Source organism: Calonectris borealis, chromosome 15, assembly GCF_964195595.1.
Source record: "Calonectris borealis chromosome 15, bCalBor7.hap1.2, whole genome shotgun sequence".
NCBI lineage: Eukaryota > Metazoa > Chordata > Aves > Procellariiformes > Procellariidae > Calonectris > Calonectris borealis.
Genome location: NC_134326.1, coordinates 23,591,018 through 23,610,162, shown reverse-complemented (window position 1 = coordinate 23,610,162; position 19,145 = coordinate 23,591,018). Strand labels below are relative to the sequence as shown.

The window sequence follows — 19,145 nt, the reverse complement described above, 5'->3', positions numbered from 1 at the left end:
AAGCACGCCAGCGCGCATGCGCGGCTCAAGAGCTGCAGTACCAAATTTTGGTCGCTCGGTGGCAGCAGCGAGCAAAGACAAGCGCGCCAGCGCGCATGCGCGGCTCAAGACCTGCAGTAGGAAATTTTGGTCGCTCGGTGGCAGCAGCGAGCAAAGAATAGCGCGCCCCTGCGCATGCGCGGCTCCCACGCTGCAGTACCGAATCCTGGTCGCTCGGTGGCAGCAGCGAGCAAAGAAAAGCGCGCCACCGCGCATACGCGGCTCAAGGGCTGCAGTACCCAGTTTTGATCGTTCGGTGGCAGCAGCGAGCAAAAAGAGGCGCACCAGCGCGCATGCGCGGCTCAAGACCTGCAGTACCGAATTCTGGTCGCTCGGTGGCAGCAGCGAGCAAAGAAAAGCGCGCCACTGCGCATGCGCGGCTCCCGAGCTGCAGTACCGAATTCTGGTCGCTCGGTGGCAGCAGCGAGCAAAGAAAAGCGCGCCACTGCGCATGCGCGGCTCCCGAGCTGCAGTACCGAATTCTGTTCGCTCGGTGGCAGCAGCGAGCAAAGAAAAACGCGCTACTGCGCATGCGCGTCTCAAGAGCTGCAGTACCCAATTCTGGCCGCCGGGTGCCACCGCCGTCTCACCGACCCTTTCCCCATCTCTCCGCCCAGTTCGTACCATCGAAAGATGGTAACTGCTTACTGGGGGCACTGGGCTTAGATTTCTCTGCCCTTTTCCCACTCGCGGCCCGGGCACTAATCTTCGTCACCTCTGTATCAAAAACACCCGGTGGCTCCAGCATTTCAGTCCTTTCCCTTCGGCTGCTTTAAAAGTCCGGTGGTATCAGTCTGTGCCCCCCAGACCATTACCTGGGGAGGAGAAGCAGCACGGGGAACCCGTGGAACAGGTTTCTTTCTAACCCAGAGGAAGCCCCAGGGATTGCTGTCTCGGTCTGCATGTGGCATCTGGGTTGTGGCAGTGACAGCAGCGACTCAACAGATGCCGGAGAGAGATTTAAAAAAAAAATAAGGCAACACAGGTGACACCCTGAAAGCAGGAGAGGGGCAGCTATGTCGATCAGGAAACCGCGCTTCTGAGCAGACCCGGTGCCAGTGGCTGATCTGCAAACGAGCGATACGCTGGTGGTCCTGGGGCTTTGTTGTGGTGTTTGCACCTTTCCTCACCTCTGTGCTATCAGCACTCTGCTCTCCTCATCCTGCACACACACAAGGCTTGCCATGCAGGGCTTGTCACTTGGAGGAGAGACACTGCACGACGTCACTTACCACCCTGCCCTCCAGCGTGCAAAGTAATTAGAAATGAAGCAGGGAAAGCGAAGAGGCATGTTGGTGTATTAGGTGTCCTCAGCAGATGACCGTAGAGCCGGCAGGTTCCATCCTTGCTCTGTACAGGGCGCGTAGCTCTGCACTCCTTGCCGCTCCTGCCAGCAAGCGTCACAGTTGCACTTTGCTGCCTGCAACACGCAGTACTTAGTGGGCTGGAGGGGCTGTTCTGCCAACGTGACAGGTGAGCAGCTCGGTTCCCTTAGCTGCTGTCCTGGTTCCAGCTGGGACTGGGTTAACTTTCTTCCCAGTAGCTTGGGGGGCGTCTTAGTTCGACTGAAGCGTGCAGCAGCCTGTCGTCATCCCAGCCCCTCGCCCTCGAGCGAGTGGCTGCCTGTAGCAGCGGCAGAACCGCTGCTGCGCAGAGGGGAAAGGAATGGCTTGGCGTTAAGCTCTGCAGGCTGCCTGCGTCCCGTGCAGAGCCGACGACCTCGGCAGCCCATACAACGGGCAAAGCTAACAACCTGAGAAGGAGGCACAGGGTGTAGCAGTTTCTGCAACAACCATACTTCCCAGCCTGCTTATGGAGCACAAGGCACTTTAAAGCAGCAGGAAAGAACAAGGATGGCCTAGCAAGATGGCAGGAATAACACGGAGAGCCTAAAGCATTTAAGCCAGGCAGGGCTTGCAACTCACCTTGTGTCATGGTTTAATCCCAGCCGGCATCTAAGCACCACACAACCACTCACTCGCTCCCCTCCCTCAGTGGAATGGGGTAGAGAATTGGAAGGGCAAAAGTGAAAAAACTCCACTTATAAGGAAAAGGGGGGGGGGGACCAAAAAAACAACAACAGAGAAAAACCCAAGACAGGCAAGCAGTACAAATGAAAACAATTGCTCGCCACCAACCGACCGATGCCCAGCCAGCCGCAGCCCAGCAGCGGCCCCCCTGGCAACCTCCCCCCTAGTTTTATTACATGACATCATACGGTCTGGAATATCCCTTGGGTCAGTTGGGGTCAGCTCTCCCAGCTGTGTCCCCTCCCAAACCCTTGTGCACCCCCAGCCTGCTCGCTGGCAGGGCAGGCTGAGGAACAGAACAGCCCCCAGCGCTGTGCAAGCGCTGCTCAGCAGGAACTAACACACCCCTGCGTCATGAACGCTGTTTTCAGCACATACCCAAAACGCAGGAGGAGGGAGAGCGGGGTGGGAGTGGGGTGCAGGGGAGTGGGAGGGGGGTGTCAGAGTTGGGCGGAGGGCAGGTTGGCGGGGCAGGCAGCACCCCAGGGGTCCGGGGCAGAGGGGTTACGGGGAGGCAGTGCGGAACACGGGGGGGTGGGAGGAGGGAGAGGAGAGAGGAGGGCAGTGCGGCACGAGGTAGGAGGGCAGGGGATATGGGGGGCGTGGCGCGGGGGAAACAACAACCTCGCGCGGGGGAAACAACCTCGCGCGGGAAAGGAGGGGCGGACACTGGGAGGGGTGTGTGTGGGTAGAAACATGCATGGGGGAACATGCGTGGGGATGACCTACACCAGGGGGTCCACCCAGGACCATCCACAGCAGATAACTCACCTGGGATACTCCGCAACAGATAAAACAGTTCCCGATAACTGACCCACACTGGATGACCCACACTGGATGACCATGAGCGATGCCCCTCAAATGGCTGGTGTTTCACCCCAAATTGGGGGGTTTTTTGCTTTTCTATAATATAAAAATTGGGGTTTTTTTCCTTTTCCAAAATATTCAATTTGGAGGTTTTTCAATGCTTATTCACAACAAAAATTGGTGATTTTTGCTTTTGGTTTTGTGCATGAAAATGGGGGTTTTTTTGCTTTCCGGCTGCCCAAATCCAGGTGGATTTGGCTCTCCCGGGAGCTCCAAGTTGGGTATTTTTCCCCCAGAATTGTGGGTTGTTTTTTTTTCAGCCCTTGCAGGCCCTGAATCAGGGGTTTTGTGGTATTTTTATGCCATGGCGGCAGGTCCCGCTCTCTGTGCACGGTCCTGCAGGGGAAAGTCCCTGTTGGGGGAACTGGCCCCAAACCAGGATGGGAAAAGGCGGAAAAGGAGAACAGGGAAGAGGCAGCTTTTGAAAGCGCTTTTATATCTTCAGCAGAGAGGTGTTTCGGGGGACGGGGTGGGGTGTGTCGAGTTTTATAGACTTAGATATCTATTTAGACTTAGATATCTATTTAGACTTAGATATCTATTTAGACTTAGATATAATCTCTTAGATTACATACAATATCTATTTAGACTCTCTAGGTAACACGTAGTAAGTGTAGATAGCTATATCTATTCAGACTTTTTTCTATTTTAAATTCCTTCGTATATAAAATATATCATCCTTTTTGCATTTTAAAGTCCTTTATTTTTTAATTTATATATATACACGAGTTATTTTTGTATTTTAAAACCCTATATATGTCTTCCAAATTTTTTTATACTCTAAAATCCTTTATATACTATGACAGATATAGGTTCTTATTTTGAAATCCTTTTATACATATAAATGAATATTATTTTTCAATATATATAACAACGAGAGACTTTTCTCTATTTCAAGGCCTCACACACGTATTTACAGTTTTTAAAAATTTTTAACCCCCCCCCCCCATGAATTTTCAGGCATTTTTTGGGCTGTGACCCCCTTTTTTGGGGGGGATCCCCCCCATGACCCCCCATTCCCCACTCACCTGCTCCTCCACGGCATCATCACCCCCGCGGTGATGTTGGGGTGCCCCAAATGACATCATCACCCCCCCAAAAAGGCACAAAACGAGGGAAACGGCCCCAACCGGCAGCTCGTTACTTTAATAATGCCATTTACGTATGTACGCACGCACCCCCGCCAAAAAGGGGGGCTCTGCTAGAAAAATAAAGGAGGGGCGGCCCCCCCCAAACGGTTGCAGCCCCCCCCCCCCCAGCCCCTGTCCCGCAGGCTGGCAGCTGGCCCCTTACCATCAGCACGCCTAACGACCGGCAGGCAAACCTGGGCTGGGGGTCTCTCTTGAGCAGCACGGGACGCTTACATCTGAAAAACAAAAATCCCAAATGACATTTCAGCATATTAAAAAAATAGCAGCACCGAAGGAAGCAGAGGAATTCAGTCGGATAAGGGATAGGGTAGTAGTTGAGCTAAAGGAGGATGCTAGGCAAACAGGTCAGCTCGAAATACAACACGGCCTTTAAAAGCTCGAGCGATTCGAACGCTTAAAATCAGCATTAAGACTAATTGACACGATTTTGAACACGTTCTTCGCAGAGAAGTAAACGCTCTTGCTGGTGTTGGAAAACGCCTCGTCCCTTCCTTACAGCACCGCTGCAGGGAGATAACCCCGTGAGGCTGCAGGACAAGGGTGTACCGTAATCAGAATCTACGCTCACGGATCCACCACCACAGCTCCAGCCCTTGCGCTGCTGCTGCTGCTGCTGCGCATCTTGCTTGCTTGGTCAATAAAGCTGAAAGTGAAGTGTAAAACTTTGAAGAGTAAAATGAAAAAGAAAGAACAAATCTCAGCAATTCATTTTATGCTAAAAAGGTGCGCGTATGTTTATACACGTACAAGAAGAATACTTATGCTATAAAAATATTTGATTTTCCTTTTGCATTAATTTAAATTGCATAGCTGTGAATTCATACCGTTAAATTATCTACCTCCAAAATACACAGCTATCATTTGACCAGGGGTTTTGCGTGTGTTACATGACTAGGAGGGACGCCTGGCCAGCTGCGCCGAGACCGATGCTACCGAACTGCCGGGGAAAAGCGCCATTGAAAGCGAGACAGAAATAAAGGACTTCAGAGCACTCTGCCAAAAGATTGGGAAAAAAAACCCGTAACGTTCAGTTGCCTCTTTTTAAACATTTAGAACAACTACCTAACTGCTTAAGTACACCTAATAAATTATACGCTACAGCTATTCGGCAGTTGCAGTTTAAACAACGCAAATCAGTTTGTAAATTATACAGTTTTAACTTTCTTTTTTAAAATTCATTTATGATAGAAAAATCAGTGAGATAAGAGATCTCCCATATAGTTTCACTTTTTTTTTGGGGGGGGGGGGGGGGGGGGGGAGCGGGGAGCAGGCGGTGGGGAATATGAAATCCCCACTGCTGCAATAGATAAGGCTACCAAAAGGGATTGGCAGATTTGCTAATGCTTTTGGCTGTACCCAAGCATGCGGAGGAACGCGTTTTTATGATATCTCGACTGTTACACCTGAGAACCAAAGATCAGCGATACATCGACTGTTGGAAGACGTGCTGCGCTTAGGTCTTTGGAAGGAAATCGACTTACTACTTTGTTTTTTTCCAGAGAGAGTGAAAAGTCTCGTTGCGGATGACTTCTGCCAAGTACATCATCTCTGAAGATGCATTCTGATGGGAAACACGTCAGGACTCGCTGTCGCTAGTTATGAGGCTGCTAACGCTTCTCGGGAAAGCCTGGAAAACACACCGAAGCGACGCCGATTTGTCCCGTTTTGTCCACGTCTCTTCTTTGACCTTGATGGCTTTTAGCACAGATGCTAGTATCTCAGTAAGGTTTTCGAGTACTACTGTAAGGTATTTTAAACACCTACTGACCGAAAAAGCATAAAGCTTTTATCGTGAATACAAAGTCTGTTTCTCCCGAACATCCGAACTCCTACAAACGGTTCCTTTCCTCTTCTAGTCCAACATTACTTTCGCAGCACCCTTTAATAGTAAGCACACAGAAACAGAAGACTGTGCTTGCAGGAAGAGAAAATAGACGGAGGGAAGCAAGCTTTGCATAGGCGTACCACGCTCCAGAACAGACCTTATTTATTTTTAGTATTTGTGTTAAAATATTTCACATAAAAAAAAATATAGAAGGAGAGTTGCCACATTCTTAACGTTAACTGTAAAGTCCATACTACAAGCACCTTAGGAAAAATGCAGACACGTATCACAGACGTACCTCGTACTTGCAGACCACTATGGATCCTTTCCATCTGTCTCGTACTTTCACGGCAGTTGTCATTCTGCTGAGACGAATGGAAAAAAAACCCAACGTTTAGCACAAAGCTTCCTTTTCTGTGAAGACTACAACTGAGAGGAGGAAAAAGTATTTTGCATCATCTTTGGTACAGTTGTTGAGACAGGCCGCTAGAGCTTCTACATGTTTTAGACAACCGTGCCTTTTTGTTGGCTCATTGGCAGTTTTAGTTTCGCTAGAACTCACTTTCCTAGAGACACGCAGGTGACAGACACAGATACCTACATACGTTTTCCCAAGCCTAAGCATAGCCGAGATTTCCTCACCCTATACGTCCCAAGTTGAGTGTTTTTGTTAAAGAGTACAGCAACCCATCTGTCCTCGTGAACTCGCTGCAAAAGAGGAATCCTTTTTTCCAGGCCGTTTCTCCAAACGGTCAAGATCTTTTAAAACTGCAGTTGTGCCACCAAACCTGCTCAGGGTCCCTCCCAACCTTCGACCGTCATTAGATTTCACGGGCACACGCTCTATTCCGTCTTCCAACAGCAAAAATACATAACGCTCTCAGACCCCGAGCGCAACCCTACGGACGTCCACACACACACCTCGCTGTTTTGATGAGGAGCCACTGAGCACCCCTGCGAGCACAGCGGGATCACGCGCAAGATCGGTGTCCTGGTTTCGGCTGGGATAGAGTTAATTTTCTTCCTGGTATCTGGTATAGCGCTCTGTTTTAGATTCAGTACGAGAAAAATGTGGATAACGCGCTGATGTTTTAGTTGTTGCTAAGCAGCGCTTACGCTAGTCAAGGGCTTTTCAGCTTCTCATGCCCTGCCAGCGAGAAGCTGGGAGGGACCTTAGCCAGGACAGCTGACCCAAACCGGCCAAAGGGATAGTCCATACCATATGACGTCGCGCTCAGTATATACGCTGGGGGAGTTGGCCGGGGGGCGGCGACCGCCGCTCGGGGACCGGCTGGGCATCCGTCGGCGGGCGGTGAGCAATCGCATTGTGCATCGCTTATTTTGTATATCCTTTTATCATTATGATTGTTTCCCCTTCCTTTTCTGTCCTATTAAACTGTCTTTACCTCACCCCACGAACTTCACTTTTTTTTCCGATTCTCTCCCCCATCCCACTTTGGGGGCAGGGGGAGTGAGCGAGCAGCTGCGTGGTGTTTAGCTGCCTGCCAGGTTAAACCACAACAATCCGCTTCACCTACTCCGATTTCAGCAAATGCAGTTTTCGAAGCTTTAAACTGAAAACCGTATCTTGACACTTTGCCACGGTAGAAATGATCCGTAACCAGAACTCTACAAAAACGCAGTAACACAAATTGCAAACCCACAGTAGCGACAGCTTCAGAAATATTTCGACCGGGAACAAGGGAGAAAAACAATACAGTTTCATCTCACGCACAGGAAAGCAGCAGGCAGAGAAAAGGGTCGGCATTCGTAGCCCTTGCAGAACGCAGGCATTCTCCTTCCATTCCTATACCCGTCTCTTAGGTCGAAATATCACAACACTACTACGGCAATATCGAGAGTAGGGAACAACAGCCCTGCCACTGGATGCGCTACTGACTGATGCTATTTACATAGCAGGACACCTAGACAGAGGGGCATGTTTTTCCACACACAACCCTGAACTTCCTGAAAGTTTATGTTTACCAAAACTAGCCATTTGGAACACATTGCCAAACGATGTTTGGCAGTAAGACTTTGATGTGTTTGACGCATACAAATTTGTGGTAACTTGCTACTTGCTTCCTGTTGTTGTTGTTCTTCCTTCAGAAATTCTACTTGTAGCCACGTTATTCGCTACTGGTTCAAGCATTTACCTTCCAGGTATTACCAGCACATTTACACAGGCAAGTAACTACGTTGCTCTTCTAAAACTACCCGAGTGAAAATTACAGCCACGAAAGAGGAGTGACAGAGAAGAAAAGGAGAGGTCAGGCAGCGAGAGAGCTCTGCAGGCTGCCACCGGTCAACAGCGCACTCTTAAAAAACAAACAAACAAAACCCAACACAAACACAAAAACCCCACAAAAACCAACAACAAAACAAAACCTTGACGTTGTACCTTTTTTTTCTTTTGGAGCTCGTCCCTGTCTCAGCATGTTGTCTTGTCAGAGCATGAAGTGCAGACGATCTGTATCCCGATGACATCTGCATGTGATGAATACGTGTTCAGAAATAGTCCAGATCTGTAAGACTTATGTCATTTTTGTGGTTTTAAGAATCATAACTCAATTTTATTGACCGATGCATTTGCGAGGAAACTAAGTAACTTTTAAAGGTAGCCTCTCCTTGGGGAGAAAAATGTGAAAAAAATTCAGATTCACAGCTCCCAACCATGACAGAGCAGCGGGGAAATTAATGAAAGTGAAGACCAACAGCAGCAACATTAAGCGACATTTGGCTTTAATTCTGATCACGTACTTAAGCGACTCTCCAAGTCTATACCTCGATCCTATGAATGACTAGCCCTTTTTTGGAAGGACAAACTGTCCTAGTTTCGGCTGGGATAGGGTTAAATTTCTTCCTAGTGCTGTGTTTTGGATTTAGTAGGAGGAGAATGTTGATAACACACTGATGTTTTCAGTTGTTGCTAAGTGCCCTCCTAGTCCAAGGACAGCTCCCGTGCCTACTGACTGAGCTAGGTACACAAGATGGGAGGGAACATAATCAGGACAGCCAGCCCAGCTGGCTAATGGGGTATTCCATACCATGTGATGTCATGCTCAAGTATATGAACGGTAGGCGTGATCCAGGAAGTACCGATCGCTACTTGGTTATCGGTCAGCGCGGGTGGTGAGCAATTGTATTGTGTATCACTCATTTTGTATATTCTATCATTATTATTATTATTATTTTCCCTCTTCTGTTCTATTAAACTGTCTTTATCTCAACCCACGAGTTTTTCTCGCTCCTACCCTTCCGATTCTCTCCCCGTCCCACTCGGGGGGGCGGGGGGGGAGTCAGCGAGCGGCTGCGTGGTATTTGGCTGCCTGCCAGGTTAAACCACGACACAAACTTTTTTCCTTAAAAGTCCTAGATTGAAGACTCCACTGAACAGAACATGGATTGAGCCACAGGACAACATGCCATCAACACTCTAATGAAAAAAAAAAAAATCAAGTAAAAATCAAGTTTAAATATCAGTTTCCGTCGTGTTTCATTCATTACATTTCTAGTGTTACCTAGGTGCTCAAAAATCAACTATACTGACACCACATATTACTAAAAATTGAGTTATGCATATAAAAATAAAAGGCTATTTCCAACCTGCCCATAAAATCAGTATGAACAAACAGAAGAGAAACACTTGACCCTAAAGAAGGTCACAGGCAGCTCTTAATTTATCGTAGATGAAAGTTCATTCTTTTACCTGAAAGGAAAACATTCGTAACTACCCGGGGACCAATTCAGGAACGAGGCATGCTCTGTTAACGGCAACTGTTCATCAGCTTTTCTGCACTGGCAGCAAATTTGCCTTTTCCCTGGGTTTGATGTGGAGTAGCTGCAGCGTCCTTGAACGCGCCAATGTTTCTCCCCGCTCCCCCAGCCCCACACGTGCCATTACCCGAGCAGCAAGCGGCATCAGCCACGCACGATTTTCTTCACGTGACGCAGAAGGTGACGCTGGGAAAAGAGGAGGCACAAAATGAACCTGTTTGTCACACCCAGCCAACGGTGAAAACACAGGGAAGGATTCTGCCGTGCGGGGCCACGCCGTGCACCCCGGGAGCTCCAGCCGGCCGGTTTCTCTCCCCTTTGCTAGGTACCGCGGAGACACCGCCGCCTCGTGCTGCCGCCTGGCCCCTGGGAGAGCCGGGAGACCCCCACCTCACTTCAGCCCTCGGGAACGGGACCGGGAGAGACCCTCCACGCAGAGAGAGGCACGTGGCGTGGATTTAATCCCCGAGGGAAGAGGCCGGGCTGCCCGCTGGCAGAAGGACAACTCGCCTCCCTGCCGCTCGGAGCTCCTTGCTGGGGACAGCCCTGCCTGCGCCTGGCTGCTCTTCAGCCGTGCTGGGAGTGCAGTCCGGCCGACGGATGCTCTGGCAAATAGACACTGCAGCGAATCGCAGCTCCTGCTCATTACAGCTGCAGGTAATTTTGCCTCTGGCTAAGGCATGCCCCAGACAGCGGACACCCCGTCTCGTTCCAGCTCCTGCTTGCTACGGTTCTGGCTAATTGAAGCTCCAGCTCTGCACTGAAGCTCCCGTTGATTTCAGCTCCTTCTCCTTACAAGCTCAAGCTATTTGCAACAGCCTGGGCTTTTGACAAGGTCGTAAATCAATCGCTGTCAAACCTTGACTATTAGGATTAAATATCATAGTTGTACATTGTATATATATTAATTAGTTTGTACAACTAATTAGTTAATAACTATTCTAAGCAGTCAACAAGGAAGAGCTGGACTCGAAGAGGGCGTGCGGGGTCTGAAAAGCAGAGACCACCCAGACGTTGAGTTTGGCCTGGTGCATGCCGGCCTCCCGCACTTCAGGGTCCAGCAGGACCAGACCCCCGCCCCTGGGGAGGGTCCACGCACCCTGCCCACCCCCTGCTTTCCCCTGCAGCCCCCAATGCCCTCCCACCCCCCCGCACAAACGGCCAAACCGGCTTCTGCTTTGGGCCCCCAAACCAGCTCACTTAGCGCCCATTTCTGAGCCCATAAACCCAGCTGCTGCGCCTCTTCTCAAGTCCCAAAGATGCCCCCGGGGAGGGCAAGCGCTTGTGTGATGCTTCTGGCAGAAACGGGGCTGATCCCGGTGCCGGGGGAGCAGAGGAGAGCTGGCTGGGACCAGCTTTTGCTCCTGGAACAACCCCAAGTCCCTGCTCCGAGGTCTTCCCCTTGGGGCCCTGGGGTGGACTTGTCCCTCCCCTTAAAATGCTCCAGCAGTTTCGGGGGCAGAAGGCCGTTTCTAATCCCTCTCTCCAGCAGCTCCTCCCTCGACTCGGCCCGTGAAACCCCCACACTCGAGCACCTCGCTGGGACGGGCAGCCTCCATTGCCTACAGGTTGCCCATCTGCCTGCAGGGAGGGCTGGGGGGTCCCCGTCCCCACGGGGCTACAGTAGGAACTCGCAGGGGGGGTCTGTTTGCACACAGCGCCGCCGCCGCCCCTCCCCCCCCCCGGCCCCACTGCGCGGCCCCCCTAGGGCACACAGCCCCCCCCCCAGCCCCACTCCCCAGATGCTCACAGCCCCTCCTCCGCCTGGAGCCCCCCCCCAGCCCCCCTCCGCGGAGCCTGCAGGACCGCCCCCCCCGCCACAGCCCCACTCCTCGGCTCCCCGGGCCCGCGGCCCCTCACACTCACGCTGCGCCGCCGCTTCGGTGCACACCCCGCCGCGCGCCCCGTTGAAATACCCTCCGCAGCCAATCAGCGCGCGGCTCCACCGGACCGCCCGCGCGGGGCACGCCGGGAGTTGTAGTCCCCGCCTCCGGAGTGCGCATGCGCACGGCGCCTCGTGCAGCGCGGCTGCCTCTACATCGATACCCGTACAATGGTGGTGATCGTGCACCGACCCTGGTGCAACCCTTGTGCCCCCCATGCTCGCAGCCCCTCCCCAGTGTTTGCAAGCACCTCCCAGCCCCAGGACCCCCGGTGTTCACAGCACCCGACCCACAACCATTTTCCAGCCCCCTGGGAGCCCCAAGCCCCACTCGCAAGTCCCGCCAGGACCCACAGCCCCATTCCCCAGCTCCTTGGGGCACCGCAGCCCCCCCAAGCCCCACTCCCCAGCCCCCCTAGAACACACAGCCCCACTCCTCAGCGCATCTAGGGCACACAGCCCCCCCAGCCCCACTCCCCGGCCCCCCCGGGACACACAACCCCCCCAGCCCCACTCCCCGGCCCCCCCGGGACGCACAGCCCCCCCCAGCCCCACTCCCCGGCCCCCTCCGGGACGCGCAGCCCCCCCCAGCCCCACTCCCCGGCCCCCTCCGGGACGCGCAGCCCCCCGCCAGCCCCACTCCCCGGCCCCCTCCGGGACGCGCAGCCCCCCGCCAGCCCCACTCCCCGGCCCCCTCCGGGACGCGCAGCCCCCCCCCAGCCCCACTCCCCGGCCCCCTCCGGGACGCGCAGCCCCACTCCCCAGCGCATCTAGGGCACGCAGCCCCACTCCCCAGCGCATCTAGGGCACACAGCCCCCCAAGCCCCACGGCCCCCGGTCTCCCCTCAGCCCGCCGCCGCCGCCGCCGCCGCCGCCGCCGCCGCCGCCGCCGCCGCCGCCGCCGCCGCCGCCGCCGCCGCCGCCGCCGCCGCCGCCGCCGCCGCCGCCGCCGCCGCCGCCGCCTGGGTGCAGACCCCGCCGCGCGCCCTGTTGAAATATCCTCCGCAGCCAATCAGCGCGCGGCTCCTCCGGGCCGCCCGCGGGGGGCACGCCGGGAGTTGTAGTCCCCGCCCCGGAAGTACGCATGCGCACGGCGCCTTGTGCAGTGCGGGGGGCTGTGCAGGGACCCCCGTGCAACGGTGGTGATTGTGTAGGGACCCTTGCGCACGGGGGGTCGGTGTGTGGAGACCCCCGTGCGATGGGGGGGGCAGTGCAGGAAGACCCTTATGCAACTGGTTGGTGTGCAGGGGACCCTTGTGCAATGGCGGGCAGGTGCACGGGGACCCTTGTGCGATGGTGGCGATTGTGCAGGACCCTCGTGTGACAGCGGTAGTTGTGCAGGACCCTCGTGTGACAGTGGTGGTTATTTTTCTCTTGGGTTTGGGAGCAAAACAGCCGGTGTCTGAAACCACTGGGGTGTTTTGACTGCTGCTGGGCAGGCTCGAGGCCGCCTCCGGTTCTCACGTGGCTCCCATGGTGTGCGTGGACCCTCCTGCAACGGGTGCGGGTGTGCAAGGAGGGCGATCCGGGGTAGGGGTCCCTCTCTGGAGGCACCCAGCTCGAGCTGGCACCTAAGAACTAATCAAGGAGTAATGAGGAACCTACTCTTGGACCTGATGTTAACCAGCGGGATCTCAGGGTCAGACCCTGTTACGGTGATTGGACCCTGGGGAGGTGGCAGAGGGTGCCCTGGACAGATTGGGGGGGTTCCCTGGGGAGGAGGGGAGCCCCCACCCCCCCGACTGTGGGCACTCCCCCTAAGGAGCAGAGCATGGTGCAAGACTTTAGGGGGGATGAGGGTCAGCGGGACCCCGAGACGGCGGTGCCGGCTCTTCCCAGCATCTCCCCAGGCACCTGCCGTGCTGAGAGGAGGGGGGGGGTGTGTCTCAGGGCTGGGGGTGACCGTGGGGATGGGGGGGGGGCCTCGGGATGGGGCGGGAGGGGGAATCCTGGGGTCCGAGAAGGACCCTGGGAGTGGAGTAGGGGGACATTTGGGGACAGAGGTGTTTCTCGGGAGATTGGGGACGCCATGTGGGGGGTTGAGACTGGGAGGGATGACCCTGGGGAGGTGGGGGGCACTCTGGGGAGAAGGGATCCCACCCCCCACACCTGCAGCGACCCCCAGCGGCAGCTGGGACCCCGACCCACTGGGGGACCAGGATGGGAATGATGGGGACTGTCCTGGTTCCGGCTGGGACAAAGTTAACCTTCTTCCCAGTAGCTTGGGGGGTGTGCTGTGTTTTAGGTTCGGTGTGAAAGGAACGTTGATGGCCCATTGATGCTTTGGCTGTTGCTGGGTGATGCTTGCACCGGGAGTGGGGAGCACAGCCGGAGTGGTGGACCCAGCTGGCCAATGGAGTATTCTATACCATGTGACATCATGCTCAGTATAAAAAACAGGTATGTGGGGGGGCTCGCCCCCCGTTCGTGACACGCGGTCGGCGGTCGGTGAGCGGTTGTGTTGTGCATTGCCTGCTTTGTGTATTCTGTTATTGTTGTTGTTCTCATTGTTATTATTACTGTTCTACTTAGTTTTATTTCAATTATTAAACTGTTTTTATCTCAACCCGGGAGCTTTCCTACTTGTGCCCTCCCGATTCTCTCCCCCATCCCACCGGGGGGGGTGTGATCGAGCGGCTGCGTGGCGTTTATTTTTGCTGGCTGGGGTTAAACCACGACAGGGACTCACTCATGGATACTGCACAGGTAATAAAATAGTTCATGCTGCACCCTGTTGTCGGGTCTCTGGGGTGCCCTGGGCCCTGGGCGCCGAGTCCCCACCCCAGCCAGCCCTTCCCGGGGGTCCCCAGGCTGCCGGGCTCCTCTGGCCCCAGCCGGCGGGAGCTGTGTCCTCCCAGCCGCTGGCCACGCAATGGCAGCACTGACCCACGGCCACGCGGAGACAGGGCTGGGGGATGCCTGTGCTCCACCTGGGTCTGCAGGGCTTGCGCAGGGGGGATCCGGCATCCTGCAGCACCGCTCCCACCCTGGGGACCCCAAACACCCCTGGGGCAGACGGTGTCCCCAGCGTGTCCACCTGACGGGGGTGGCCTGTGCCCCTGCACACCCGTGTGCGTGGCGGGGGGGGGGGGGGCCTTGCTGTCCCTGTCGCTGGTGGCAACCGGCATGGGGGGAAGGTGACAGTGAGGGTTCCCGCCAGTGGCCCGGAGCTGGTCACCGCTGGGGGGTCAGGGGACAAGCAGGGCCAGCACCAAGGAGCGATGGCAGCACAGCCCACTCTCTGGGGGTCCCCGCCCCCTGTCCCCAGGGGTGCCCTCCGTCCCCGTGTTTTATTGGGGGAACACAGAGCCCAAAGATCAGCCACAGGGACAGGGGACGGGGAGCTGCCCCAGGGCTGGGGACAGGACCGGGACACGCCGACACTCTTGGGGGCGCTGGCATGCGAGGGGGGGCAACCTAACTGTTGCCGCCCGGGATGAGGAATGCACCGGGATGAGGGATGCACCGGGATGGGGACCGCGAATGGAGGGGCCAGAGCCGGCGCGCGGACGCCGGGCTGCAGTACCACGCTTCGGCTTCGGGGCGGCAGCAGCGAAGGCGGCGGCGGCGGCGCGGCTGCGCACCTGTGCGGTGCCGGCGCTGCAGTACCGCGATTCGGCCACGGGGCGGCAGCACCAGCGAGCACCCGCCGGGCGGCGCGTGCCCGGGGGCGGCACCGGCGCTGCAAGTCCGCGCTTTGCGCGCCCAGCGCCCGCCGGCACCGCGCACGTGGGGCGGCAGCAGCGTATCCTTACCCGGACGAAGCAACGAAAGCGGCGGCATCACCCCGCAGGAACCACAGTACGACATTGGCGTTACTGGCGGGCGGCAGCGCGGAGAAGGGGGGCGCCAGCGCGCATGCGCGGCTCAAGACCTGCAGTACCGAGTTTTGGTCGCTCGGTGGCAGCAGCGAGCAAAGAAAAGCGCGCCAGCGCGCATGCGCGGCTCAAGAGCTGCAGTACCAAATTTTGGTCGCTCGGTGGCCGCAGAGAGCAAAGAAAAGCGCGCCAGCGCGCATGCGCGGCTCAAGACCTGCAGTACGAAATTTTGGTCGCCCGGTGGCAGCAGCGAGCAAAGAATAGCGCGCCAACGCGCATGCGCAGTTCCCACGCGGCAGTACCGAATTCTGGTCGCTCGGTGGCAGCAGCGAGCAAAGAAAAGCGCGCCACCGCGCATGCGCGGCTCCCGACCTGCAGTACCGAATACTGGTCGCTCGGTGGCAGCAGCGAGCAAAGAAAAGCGCGCCACCGCGCATGCGCGGCTCAAGAGCTGCAGTACCGAATTCTGGTCGCTCGGTGGCAGCAGCGAGCAAAGAAAAGCGCGCAACTGCGCATGCGTCGCGCCCGCGCTGCAGTACCGAGTTCTGGTCGCTCGGTGGCAGCAGCGAGCAAAGAAAAGCACGCCAGCGCGCATGCGCGGCTCAAGAGCTGCAGTACCAAATTTTGGTCGCTCGGTGGCAGCAGCGAGCAAAGACAAGCGCGCCAGCGCGCATGCGCGGCTCAAGACCTGCAGTACGAAATTTTGGTCGCCCGGTGGCAGCAGCGAGCAAAGAATAGCGCGCCCCTGCGCATGCGCGGCTCCCGATCTGCAGTACCGAATCCTGGTCGCTCGGTGGCAGCAGCGAGCAAAGAAAAGCGCGCCACCGCGCATACGCGGCTCAAGGGCTGCAGTACCCAGTTTTGATCGTTCGGTGGCAGCAGCGAGCAAAAAGAGGCGCACCAGCGCGCATGCGCGGCTCAAGACCTGCAGTACCGAATTTTGGTCGCTCGGTGGCAGCAGCGAGCAAAGAAAAGCGCGCCAGCGCGCATGCGCGGCTCAAGAGCTGCAGTACCGAATATTGGTCGCTCGGTGGCAGCAGCGAGCAAAGAAAAGCGCGCCAGCGCGCATGCGCGGCTCAAGAGCTGCAGTACCAAATTTTGGTCGCTCGGTGGCCGCAGAGAGCAAAGAAAAGCGCGCCAGCGCGCATGCGCGGCTCAAGACCTGCAGTAGGAAATTTTGGTCGCCCGGTGGCAGCAGCGAGCAAAGAAAAGCGCGCCAACGCGCATGCGCAGTTCCCACGCGGCAGTACCAAATTCTGGTCGCTCGGTGGCAGCAGCGAGCAAAGAATAGCGCGCCACCGCGCATACGCGGCTCCCGACCTGCAGTACCGAATACTGTTCGCTCGGTGGCAGCAGCGAGCAAAGAAAAGCGCGCCAACGCGCATGCGCGGCTCCCGAGCTGCAGTACCGAATTTTGGTCGCTCGGTGGCAGCAGCGAGCAAAGAAAAGCGCGCAACTGCGCATGCGTCGCGCCCGCGCTGCAGTACCGAATTCTGGTCGCTCGGTGGTAGCAGCGAGCAAAGAAAAGCGCGCCAGCGCGCATGCGCGGCTCAAGACCTGCAGTAGGAAATTTTGGTCGCTCGGTGGCAGCAGCGAGCAAAGAATAGCGCGCCCCTGCGCATGCGCGGCTCCCACGCTGCAGTACCGAATCCTGGTCGCTCGGTGGCAGCAGCGAGCAAAGAAAAGCGCGCCACCGCGCATACGCGGCTCCCGACCTGCAGTACCCAGTTTTGATCGTTCGGTGGCAGCAGCGAGCAAAAAGAGGCGCACCAGCGCGCATGCGCGGCTCCCGAGCTGCAGTACCGAATTTTGGTCGCTCGGTGGCAGCAGCGAGCAAAGAAAAGCGCGCCAGCGCGCATGCGCGGCTCAAGAGCTGCAGTACCGAATTTTGGTCGCTCGGTGGCAGCAGCGAGCAAAGAAAAGCGCGCAACTGCGCATGCGTCGCGCCCGCGCTGCAGTACCGAGTTCTGGTCGCTCGGTGGTAGCAGCGAGCAAAGAAAAAGCACGCCAGCGCGCATGCGCGGCTCAAGAGCTGCAGTACCAAATTTTGGTCGCTCGGTGGCAGCAGCGAGCAAAGACAAGCGCGCCAGCGCGCATGCGCGGCTCAAGACCTGCAGTAGGAAATTTTGGTCGCTCGGTGGCAGCAGCGAGCAAAGAATAGCGCGCCCCTGCGCATGCGCGGCTCCCACGCTGCAGTACCGAATCCTGGTCGCTCGGTGGCAGCAGCGAGCAAAGAAAAGCGCGCCACCGCGCATACGCGGCTCAAGGGCTGCAGTACCCAGTTTTGATCGTTCGGTGGCAGCAGCGAGCAAAAAGAGGCGCACCAGCGCGCATGCGCGGCTCAAGACCTGCAGTACCGAATTCTGGTCGCTCGGTGGCAGCAGCGAGCAAAGAAAAGCGCGCCACTGCGCATGCGCGGCTCCCGAGCTGCAGTACCGAATTCTGGTCGCTCGGTGGCAGCAGCGAGCAAAGAAAAGCGCGCCACTGCGCATGCGCGGCTCCCGAGCTGCAGTACCGAATTCTGTTCGCTCGGTGGCAGCAGCGAGCAAAGAAAAACGCGCTACTGCGCATGCGCGTCTCAAGAGCTGCAGTACCCAATTCTGGCCGCCGGGTGCCACCGCCGTCTCACCGACCCTTTCCCCATCTCTCCGCCCAGTTCGTACCATCGAAAGATGGTAACTGCTTACTGGGGGCACTGGGCTTAGATTTCTCTGCCCTTTTCCCACTCGCGGCCCGGGCACTAATCTTCGTCACCTCTGTATCAAAAACACCCGGTGGCTCCAGCATTTCAGTCCTTTCCCTTCGGCTGCTTTAAAAGTCCGGTGGTATCAGTCTGTGCCCCCCAGACCATTACCTGGGGAGGAGAAGCAGCACGGGGAACCCGTGGAACAGGTTTCTTTCTAACCCAGAGGAAGCCCCAGGGATTGCTGTCTCGGTCTGCATGTGGCATCTGGGTTGTGGCAGTGACAGCAGCGACTCAACAGATGCCGGAGAGAGATTTAAAAAAAAAATAAGGCAACACAGGTGACACCCTGAAAGCAGGAGAGGGGCAGCTATGTCGATCAGGAAACCGCGCTTCTGAGCAGACCCGGTGCCAGTGGCTGATCTGCAAACGAGCGATACGCTGGTGGTCCTGGGGCTTTGTTGTGGTGTTTGCACCTTTCCTCACCTCTGTGCTATCAGCACTCTGCTCTCCTCATCCTGCACACACACAAGGCTTGCCATGCAGGGCTTGTCACTTGGAGGAGAGACACTGCACGACGTCACTTACCACCCTGCCCTCCAGCGTGCAAAGTAATTAGAAATGAAGCAGGGAAAGCGAAGAGGCATGTTGGTGTATTAGGTGTCCTCAGCAGATGACCGTAGAGCCGGCAGGTTCCATCCTTGCTCTGTACAGGGCGCGTAGCTCTGCACTCCTTGCCGCTCCTGCCAGCAAGCGTCAGTTGCACTTTGCTGCCTGCAACACGCAGTACTTAGTGGGCTGGAGGGGCTGTTCTGCCAACGTGACAGGTGAGCAGCTCGGTTCCCTTAGCTGCTGTCCTGGTTCCAGCTGGGACTGGGTTAACTTTCTTCCCAGTAGCTTGGGGGGCGTCTTAGTTCGACTGAAGCGTGCAGCAGCCTGTCGTCATCCCAGCCCCTCGCCCTCGAGCGAGTGGCTGCCTGTAGCAGCGGCAGAACCGCTGCTGCGCAGAGGGGAAAGGAATGGCTTGGCGTTAAGCTCTGCAGGCTGCCTGCGTCCCGTGCAGAGCCGACGAC

General features: G+C 56.5%; 1 long non-coding RNA gene across 1 annotated transcript; it reads right to left on the bottom strand.

Moving 5' to 3' along the window:
• Window positions 1–1,036: 1,036 nt before the first annotated feature.
• LOC142088909 (uncharacterized) lies at window positions 1,037–10,555 on the bottom strand. Its single transcript, XR_012676064.1, has 7 exons — window positions 9,264–10,555; window positions 8,314–8,737; window positions 6,211–6,274; window positions 5,569–5,714; window positions 4,230–4,749; window positions 2,841–2,972; window positions 1,037–1,685 (listed from the first exon to the last, which is right to left on the bottom strand). It is a non-coding gene; the product is annotated as an uncharacterized LOC142088909 (long non-coding RNA).
• Window positions 10,556–19,145: the final 8,590 nt, after the last annotated feature.